The sequence below is a fragment of the Schistocerca cancellata genome, chromosome 8 (assembly GCF_023864275.1).
Source record: "Schistocerca cancellata isolate TAMUIC-IGC-003103 chromosome 8, iqSchCanc2.1, whole genome shotgun sequence".
In the NCBI taxonomy this organism is placed as follows: domain Eukaryota; kingdom Metazoa; phylum Arthropoda; class Insecta; order Orthoptera; family Acrididae; genus Schistocerca; species Schistocerca cancellata.
This window is the reverse complement of record NC_064633.1, coordinates 614,016,535-614,024,561: the sequence shown is the minus strand read 5'-3', so window position 1 is coordinate 614,024,561 and position 8,027 is coordinate 614,016,535. Positions and strand designations below refer to the sequence as shown.

General features: G+C 46.4%; 2 non-coding genes across 2 annotated transcripts; one reads left to right on the top strand and one right to left on the bottom strand.

Annotated features, from left to right (window-relative positions):
• Window positions 1-7,074: 7,074 nt before the first annotated feature.
• On the bottom strand, window positions 7,075-7,149 carry Trnas-uga (transfer RNA serine (anticodon UGA)). Its single transcript has one exon. It is a non-coding gene; the product is annotated as a tRNA-Ser (tRNA).
• Window positions 7,150-7,293: 144 nt separating this feature from the next.
• Trnas-uga (transfer RNA serine (anticodon UGA)) lies at window positions 7,294-7,368 on the top strand. The gene has a single exon. It is a non-coding gene; the product is annotated as a tRNA-Ser (tRNA).
• Window positions 7,369-8,027: the final 659 nt, after the last annotated feature.

Sequence of the window (8,027 nt, the reverse complement as noted above, 5' to 3'; positions counted from 1 at the left end):
AACGACGAACGTGGTTGCACGAATGGCAAAACGTCATTTTTTTTTGGATGAATCCAGGTTCTGTTGACAGCACCACAATGGTCGCATCCGTATTTGGCGACATCGCGGTGAACGCACATTGGAAGCGTGTATTCGTCATCACCATACTGGCGTATCACCCGGCGTGGTGGTATGGGGTGCCACTGGTTACACGTCTCGGTCACCTCTTGTTCGCATTGACGGCACTTTGAACAGTGGACGTTACATTTCAGATGTGTTAAGACCCGTGTCTCTACCCTTCATTCGATCCCTGCGAAACCCTACATTTGAGCAGGATAATGCACGACCTCATGTTGAAGGTCCTGTACGGGCCTTTCTGGACACAGAAAATGTTCGACTGCTGCCCTGGCCAGATCATTCTGCAGATCTCTGACCAATTGAAAACGTCTGATCAATGGTGGCCGAGCAACTGGCTCGTCACAATACACCAGTCACTACTCTTGATGAACTGTGGTATCTTGCTGAAGCTTCATGGGCTGCTGTACCTGTACACGGCATCCAAGCTCTGTTTGACTCAATGCCCAGGCGTATCAACGTCGTTATTACGGCCAGAGGTGGTTGATTGTTCTGGGTATTGATTTTCTCAGGATCTATACACCCAAATTACGTTAAAATGTAATTACATGTCAGTTATAGTATAATATATTTCTTCAATGAATACCCGTTTATCATCTGCATTTCTTCTTGGTGTAGCAATTTTATAGGCCAGTAGTGTAGTAATCCGAGGGAGCCAAGTCTGGAGAATAGGGGGGATGTGAAAAGACTTGGAAACCTATTTGCACTACTTTTGCGACCACAGCTGCTGAGTCGTGATGGTGAAAGACATTTTTGTGGTCCAATCGTCTGCGTTTTTCTTGCAGCTCGGTTTGCAAACGATCCAGTAACGATGAATAATATGCAGCTGTAATAGTTTTACCGTTTTCCAGATAGTTGATGAGGATTATCCCTTGCAAATCCATTAAGACAGTCGCCATAACCTTTCCAGCCGATGGAATGGTCCTCGCCTTATTTGGTGCTGATTCTCCCTTGGTAACCCATTGTTTAGATTGTTGTTCGGTCCCAGGAGTATAGTAATGTATCCATGTTTCATCCACAGCGACGAAACGAGGCTTAAAGTCCTGGGGATTCTTCCTGAACAGCTGCAAACCATCCTTGCAACACTTCACACGATTCCGTTTTTGGTCAAACGTGAGCAATCGCGGAACCCATCTTGCGATGCCCACAGCACTAGCAATCTCACGCAGCTTAGCTCTTCTGTCATACATCACCATATCGTGGATTTTATCAATGATTTCTGCAGTCGTAACCTCCACAGGGCGTCCACATCTTTTAGCATCACTTGTGCCCAAATGGCAACTCCGGAAATTTTGAAACCACTTATAAACTGTTCTTTTCGTGCATTTTTTGACAATCACTCAACTTCCGTGTTTCACACGAATGCCAAAGGCAAAGAAATAGACCAATATGGCTGAAACTTTGTGTGCGTTCTTTCCAAAGATGCTACTCACTAAACATGATCTCGATACGCGCCGTTGGTGCCATCTTTCGGACTTTGCACGGACTTTTCAAACCCCCGCCCCGTATCTTGTGTACGCGATACTTCCGCCATGTTTATATGTGCACATCGCTATCCCACGACCTTTGTCACCTTACTGTGGGTGGAATAGCCGCCAGGGAGTTGTTAAAGAATGGGGATGGTGGGTCTACGTTTTCACGATTGCGCTCACAGTTCAGAGGCTGTGTGCTGGCCCCGAAGCTGACGCGTTGGCGGAGGACGGCAGCGACCGCGAGCGGCCCGCAGCTCCGCGGCGGGGGTCCGGTTCCCACGTGCCTCATGCCTCCTCGTAACAACCAGTCGCGGATGGGAAAGCGAGCGACGAGCAATTTGAAGACATCAGCCGTCGCGCCGCCCGGCAACGGGACGCCGTATTAGAGGCGGAAAAGGAAGAAAACGGGCGGAGGGGAAAAATAAAAATAGAAATAATGAAAGGAGAGGCGGTCGAGCTGGCCTTTTTGTCGCTAAGAGCGTCGGCAGTAAGGAGTCGGCCATTACGGCGCGGGAAATCACTGTTATCCGCCGGCCATCACTCGCGCGGTAATAGACCGGGCGGCAGGGGGCGGCTTCCTCCTCCACGCGGCGCGATGAACAATGGATTGTTAAGAGACCGCTCGCTGCAGGGGCGGGAACTGCCGTGATTCAGCGCGCGCCCTCCTTTTTCCGTTATTTATACGCGGGGGAGGATTCCCGCATGGCGCTGCGTGCGCCGTTCTTACATGTCTCTCCTTCCCCCCCCCCCCCCCCCCCCGCCTTTCTATCTCTGCGATACGTTACAACTCTCGACGCCATTTATTCGGTGACCCCTGGCTTCCTGAGATGGGAAGGTATGATGGTGGACAGTAATGGAATGGGAAAACCGAGAGAGACCGTCAAAGTACACGGGAGCATTGATCTCTAGACGACACTGCCAACCCCCCCGCCCCCGCCTCTTCGTCTAAACCTATTCGTATTGCAATACATCTTTTTCCAGCCGCAATTGTGTGCTGGTGTTGTTCACTATTGTGGTAGCCAGGTTCAGTTTCCAGTCTGCAAGGGGTTGGGGGCTGTTATTAGAGGTGTCCCATAAACCGCACGCAGTGAAGTCTTCGCCCAGTAGAATTTGCGCCATATGAAATTTCCGCCATAAAGAGGCCGAGGAAAGATCTACCTGTCTGAAATTCGTAACTTGCCCGGCAGGTAGAAGAGCCCGTTGTTCTTACGTAGTATACCAATGCTTAGGATTGACACGTTCAAACAGGAACTGCAATACCAAAATTTTTCACCATCGGAATTGACTATAATTTTTTAAATTTTCTGTCGGAAGTAATTACGAGCGTTTAGATGCAACCGAGTCTTCAGAATCTATGGAAAACATAAAAATCATCCTGCAAATTCGGAATCTGAAAATCTATTTTGCTATTTGACGAAGGGAGCATTAGAGCAAATGTATGTAAGGTAGCAGATCCACTAGTAATCAACCACGTAACAGTAAACGACAGGAAAGTAAAAATAGTGAAAGAGTTTAAATACCTACGTGAAATTACAACATACAACTTGGACGAGAAACCTACATGGCAAGAAAGAACTAACAAAACGATAAAAGGTCAAAAACAAACTCGGTCTACATACAATAAAAATGTCTAGCAAACAAAACTAAATTACAACATTACAAGACGATGAGTCAACTAGATGTGACATAAGGACCTGAAACATCTTTTCAGACACCCAATAAAACAGAATCGACAAAGTTCTGAAAACAAATACAGGAAGAGCCAGAAAATGCTTACATAACAAATATCAAAAAGGTGTGAAAAAATGGTTCAAATGGCTCTGAGCACTATGGGACTTAACGTCTGAGGTCATCAGTCCCCTAGAACTTAGAATTACTTAAACCCAACTAACCTAAGGACATCACACTATCCATGCCCAAAGCAGAATTCGAACCTGCAACCGTACCGGTCGCGCGGCTCCAGACTGTAGCGCCTAGAAACGGCCGGCAAAAAAAAAAAAAAAAAAAAAAAAAAAAAAAAAAAAAAAAAAATGGTGGACAATGGTTGACATCCTCAAGTGAAGTGGTGTATGGTGAACTGTATCCTGCGATCTGAAGTTTTCTCGGCGTATTTTCAATTTGAACGGTTCTCGAGTATCCGGCCGGGTAGCTTCATAATTTCTCCACAACATTTCGGCAGACGTACACGCTGCCATCTTCAGGTGGTTCCTGACGAATGCTGTGCTGTTCCTCTCGGCGCCCTATATATACTAGCCGTTACCCCCTCCATCGTTCCTCTCTTGGTGTCTTCGGTTCGGCCGGCGCGGCGGCTACTGGAGGTGGTGGGGGAAGTGGCGCCTGGGTCTGAACTGGGGTCTGCAGTCTCCCTGCTGCCGCCGTCGGGGGCGGTCCTCGATCTCTGGGACCGCACCTTCCTCTCCAGGCTGAGTGCAGGACTCCAAGCCTCACTAAGTTGAAGGCCGCTGTCTTCATTAATTAGATCGTCATGTAGTCTAATTTCGATGGCCTCTTTAGTAACGCAGTCCCAGAAGTAGGAGGATTGTTTTTGCATAGTCCATAGTATGGCCAGTCTTTATACAATGTACAGCCATGGCTGATTTAGTGACCTGGCGTAGTTCGGTATGGTGCTTGTGTTCGCGGCATCTCTCTTCTGCAGTGCGGACTGTCTCCCCAGTGTATGATTTTCCTCACTGACAGGGAATTTGATAAACGCCTGGTTTTCGAAGGTCTAGGTCATCATCCACTGAACCCAGTAGAGTATACCACAAGGAATCTTTACCAGAATTTTTCTCGCTGACACCCCGCACAAAATGATGAAAGGAAAAAAAAAACATTACCGCCTAATAGATTTTCGCTGTTCGTGCAGTAAAACTGCAGGGTCAGACACCTTATATATTGTTACTTCTTTACTGCTAACTCTATTTGTAGCAAATTTTTCAGTGTTGACATATATCACTCAATACACTTGGAAAAATTTATCATCGTACGGCACATGGTTCAGAAGATATGAAGTCATAAACATTGAGCTGTGTGGAAACGAAATTGCAGGGCGAAATATGTGTACGAATATCTGTGGAATATGTTAGATTTATGTAAAATATATGTGACGTGCATATGGGGGCAATGTCATGCGTAAAAATCTCCTCCTAAAAACCTGAATCGGTTTCAGCCAAACTTGCTTCACATATTACTTACTGTCTGGAAAGAAATACTGTAGGGTAGAAATCAACAACTTTCTTCTGGGGTGGGGGTGATAATGTGGAGAGAAAAGAGAGGACATGCCGCGCGGGATTTGCCGAGCGGTGTGAGGCGCTGCAGTCATGGACTGTGCAGCTGGTCCCGGCAGAGGTCCGAGTCCTCCCTCGGGCATGGGTGTGTGTCTTTGTCCTTAGGATAATTTAGATTAAGTAGTGTGTAAGCTTAGGGACTGATGACCTTAGCAGCTAAGTCCCATAAGATTTCACACACATTTGAACATTTTTTTGAGAGGAGATGGGCAAACAGAGAGGGAGAAAGAGGAGATGGACACAGAGTGGAGGGAGGGGAGAAGATGGACAGAGAGAGAGGGAAGAGGAAGTGGACAGCAAAGTAAGAAGAGGAGTTGGACAGAGACAAGGAGACGAAGAGACGAAAAGGAAGATGAGGGAGGAGGAGATGGACAGAGAAGGGAAAGAGGAAGAGATGGACAGAGAGAAAGGGAAAGGGAAATGGAAGTAAATGGTAGAGGAAGAGATCGACAGAGAGAGAGGAGAGGAGGAGTGGAATACAGAATGGAAAGAGGAGGACATGGACAGACAGAGGAGAGAGGAGAAGATAGACAGCAAGAGGGGGATGATGAAATGGCAGATAGTTGGGGGAGGAGATGATGGACTTAAAGGGGGGAGGAGGAGATATACAGAGGAGGAAGGAGCGGATGTACAGAGGGGAGAGGAGAAGACAGACAGACAGAGTGTTAGAAGTTGATTGACAGATTGGGTGGTGAAGGAGGTCGACAGAGAGGAGAAGGCGGACATGGAAAGAGAAAGGGAAGGAGGAGTTGGACAGAGAGGGAAAAGAGGAGATAGGGTAATAGAAGAAGACTGGAGTAAATACAAGGCAATGCTGGCTACTCAACTGGTATATTATGTATATATGTAGGGAGGGGTATGTATGTACCACCTCACTTCCTAAAGCGCTGGATCGATTTCAGCCAAAACTGGTACACACATATCACTTAGCACTATGAGGGTAAGAACTACCTACGTGTCAAAGAGGTGAGGGAGTCAAGTAGAAGTGTAACTGACCACGCGCTACTGCGGAGAGTAACTCATCCAGTACTTGAGAATGACAGCACTTGTGACTTGCAACAAACTGCACACTTCAAACCCTCGCGAAACCTTTCCTCGCACACAGCCCCCACAGGTTTATTCGTTACTACACTTTCGCTATTCAAGCAACGAAATTGCTGCACCTGATATGACGTTTTAATCTATGACTCCATTATTACTAACACTACTCGCAACAAGTGTTGTAGACAGTATCCACATATACAGTGAAAGTACTTGCAAAATTATATTACTGTACGACACATAGTTCAGGAGATTTGCTTTCACAAGCACTGAGATGCGTAAAAATTAAGTTATCCTAAGAGCAAACTTCAGAGACTGTACTCACTCAGCGTTTGATAACAAGAGCACTTTGCGACTTTAAACATAATTCACATTTTTTCTAAACTTTCTCTCGCTTACGGCTTAACGTCAGATATTTAACACATTAACTTGTTTGTACGGCAATCGAAAGTTCTATTTGTTTTATTAAGTGAGAGTTCGTTTCTTTAGAGAATCTGGGATTTACTGGTTACTCACTATGTGAAAAGAGGCATAGTGGAGTTAACAACCACCTACTTCTCACAGGGGTGGGAATGAAAAAGAGGTGACACTGAAGCATATCGCAGGAACACCTGAAGCAATTTCAACCAATTTTTTTAGGAACACGCCACTGTATCAGCATATGATAAATGTGGGGTCTTACCTACTGGTCTCGTATATGGTGCCTAAAGGATGCTGCGTTCTCGTAGTGGTATACAACAATTCGAGCAAAATCAAATTAATAGTTTTTATTTCAAGTAAGAAGATTGACAGTACTTAACTCTGAATCTGCAACGGTGTCCCAAGCGATGGGCGACATGCACACAATCGAAGTACATTGCTGTATACAAGGTCCATGTAAGCAACTGGTATGGGTCACACGTCACAGCTATCCCAGTGCTCTCCTGGTACTGTGCCAGTACTGTGCTGTCTGCTGCTGTGCGGCCGAGGCTGGCAGCAGTGGCGCTGATGTTCCCTCCGGCTAGAGGCCGCTGCTGTCGTAGTGCGGTCCTTGTCAGCGTGCTGTTGGCTGACGTAGTCTCACCGCCTTCTTTGCTCTTGCGTTCTTCATCTTCGTGCCGTCGATTATCGTTACACCGGAACAGTATACATAATGAAACTTCCTGGCAGATTAAAACTGTGTGCCGGGCCGAGACTCGAACTCGGGACCTTTGCCTTTCACGGGCAAGTGCTCTACCAACTGAGCTACCCAAGCACGACTCACGCCCCGTCCTCACAGCTTTACTTCTGCCAGTACCTCGTCTCCTACCTTCCAAACTTTACAGAAGCTCTCCTGCGAACCTTGCAGAACTAGCACTCCTGAAAGAAAGGATATTGCTGTGAGGACGGGGCGTGAATCGTGCTTGGGTAGCTCAGTTGGTAGAGCACTTGCCCGTGAAAGGCAAAGGTCCCGAGTTCGAGTCTCGGCCCGGCACACAGTTTTAATCTGCCAAGAAGTTTCATATCAGCGCACACTCCGCTGCAGAGTGAAAATCTCATTCCAGAATACATAATGTTCGTAAGATGTGTTGTTATGCTAACTAATAGGCCGGGATTAAGCACATATCGGTGACATAAGCTACCCATAATTTTTCGTTGCACTCCTAGCGTAACATTCGCGCATTCTCTATATGTGACTTGGAGAATGGAAATGATGTATGGCTAGGGCGTCCCATCGGGTAGACCGTTTGCCTGGTGCAGGTCTTTCGGCGACTTGCGTGTCGATGGGGATGATGACGATGGTGATAAGGACAACACAACACCCAGTCCTTGTGCGGAGAAAATCTCCGACCCAGCCAGGGATCGAGCCCGGGCCGTTAGGTGTGACATTCCGTCGCGTTGAGTACTCAGCTACCAGGGGCGGACTATATGTGACTTAATAATTTAAAAAATTTTGAAGCGACTATACATAACACTATTTTTCATATAATGAAAGAAGGAAATGTAGAATTTAAACGTTCCAAACTTTAATGCGATTCTGTCTGTTTTAATTATTCGGGAGTTGACCGTCTGGTTTTAAACTTTCTTTGCTTTTTGCGTTTAATTTGATTGGGAAACCGTTGAGATTGAACTTAACATATACATGGATGGACAT